Raw genomic sequence first — 2,091 nt, 5'->3', positions numbered from 1 at the left:
CACATGATTCTTCAGAAATCATTCTAATATGCTAATATTGCTTCTTATTTTTGGGGGGTTGTTTAATTTATAGAAATTTCAAAAGAATGCCATTTATTTGAAATTGAGATACTTTGTTACATTGCAAACGTTTTACTATTATAGTTGATCAAATTAATGCGTCCTTGCTGCATAAAAGTATTAATTTCTTCATAAAAAAAACACCACCTACCAGACCCAGACTCCACTCCTAAAACGGAGAAGAGAGGGGAAGAGAAAAAAAACTAAAAACTAAACTTGCAGTAAAAATTGTGTTGTAAAGTCACAGAGAAAGCAAGTCTTTCATGATGTCACTGCCACAAATTTTGTCAGAAAGATCAAAACATTATTTTTAAAGGAAGATATGCATAACAGCATAACAGGGTTGAATAGAAAGTGCAGGGACAAAGAAACATTCTATATTTTATCATAATGTACATTAATAATGTACAAAAAATACTTTTGAATTCAATAAAAAATGTGTTGGTAGCATTTGTTTTTGCCTATATTCTTATAAACATAAACAATTAAAGTGTAATAGTGATGAATGAATGGCTAGCTATTTAATTCAAGTGATAGTTTATTACATCTAAATAATACTGAGATTAGTTTCAGTATGTGGCATTTTTCTTATTAATTATATCAACAGCAAGTAATGAGGATGAAAATGCCAGCAATTCTCGATAATGATCCAGACTGGCATTTATGTAGTAAAAAAAAAAAAAAAAAGGAAACAAATATAAATTTCACTTGCATTAATTTATTAAGTGTTCACTGAATACATATCATTTTACAGGGGGAAGTAAGGAAGAAAACAAAGCTTCCTTTTAAGGTTTTACAGTGAAAAGATAACATCCTCAATTGGACTTCTGTAGCTGTATGCAAACTATTTAAAACAGCAGACGGATTTTAAAACCAATAGACTGGTATAAACATTATGAAAATACAAGAAGACCTTCAAATGTCATATGTAGAGTCCACAAAGTATGAATATTTCCAATGCCATGTATGTGTATGAATGGGGTGTACAGTTCTCTTTTACTACTTAAAAAGCTAGAAAATGGATAGGAATATATTATTGATGTTATACAGACACTGCAGACCCTTAAACAGAACACTTACCAAATGCAGAGAGGGGAGTTCACTAGATGCACCGAGACTAAATGCCAGCTAAATTAAGCAGTCAATATAATCATTACTGTTTGCAGATGTATGTCAAGATAATCATATGAGGGGGAAAAAACTAAAACTCTCAGATATCACTGGACCAGGTATATTAAAGTGTCCCCGATGTCCATTTTCAGGCCGTTATCACTCATATGAACTTTGTTTTCTTGCAGGTTGACGTGGAAGACTGAACTGTTTGAGATGGGGATCTTACCCTCCTCTTCCTTCCCCAAAACTGGGATTCTCCGAGGTCCGAGGAGTGGGTCCTCAAAACGCATCAGCTTCACTTTGGATAAATCTACAAATTTCACAACAGCGTTATTTAAAAACAATGGCGACATTAGCATGCAAGTGGCATCAAAGTATTTGGATACTTCAGTTATACTTTCAAATGCGTTTTTTTTTTTTAGCTTATAGCCTTGAATTAAATATCTTAACAGTTTTGTGAAAACCTTGTAACAGTTTCAACTTTGCTAAAATAAACGTAAGTAATCTTTACCCTTGATGCCTCGGTTGACGCGGGATAGTCTGCGGATGATGCTGTCTTTGCTGTCTCCCTGTCGGATGTCAATCCTGGTGGAGAACAGACCGTTGGCTGGCTGAGGGTTCACCAGTGACACTAACACTCCAGACTACGGGAGAAACAGAGGTCACAGCTGAAGATGATGCTACATCATACAGATCATGAGACATGGTTTATGAGACACTTTCTGCTTCATACACAGGATTCGCCAAACCATTTGACCAATATATTTTCAGTGGTCTATGATTATTAGATAAACACAGCTAAAAAATACAGATGAACAGTTCAGATGCAAAAGCCTCTAAGTGCCGTTTGAAATTTTCTTCTAAAATTAGCATTTTTATCAGGCTCCTATGTTTATGGAGTAATGGCTGCTGAAAATT

The 2,091-nt window shown here is 34.4% G+C and overlaps 1 long non-coding RNA gene across 1 annotated transcript; it reads right to left on the bottom strand.

Annotated features, from left to right (window-relative positions):
• Positions 1 to 758: 758 nt before the first annotated feature.
• On the bottom strand, positions 759 to 1,859 carry LOC107721534 (uncharacterized). The gene is made up of 2 exons (XR_001637718.1): positions 1,685 to 1,859; positions 759 to 1,483 (listed from the first exon to the last, which is right to left on the bottom strand). It is a non-coding gene; the product is annotated as an uncharacterized LOC107721534 (long non-coding RNA).
• Between the last annotated feature and the right edge of the window lie 232 nt (positions 1,860 to 2,091).

Source organism: Sinocyclocheilus rhinocerous, unplaced genomic scaffold, assembly GCF_001515625.1.
Source record: "Sinocyclocheilus rhinocerous isolate Xijiao unplaced genomic scaffold, SAMN03320098_v1.1 scaffold24559, whole genome shotgun sequence".
Lineage (NCBI taxonomy): Eukaryota > Metazoa > Chordata > Actinopteri > Cypriniformes > Cyprinidae > Sinocyclocheilus > Sinocyclocheilus rhinocerous.
This window is presented reverse-complemented; position numbering and strand designations above follow the sequence as displayed.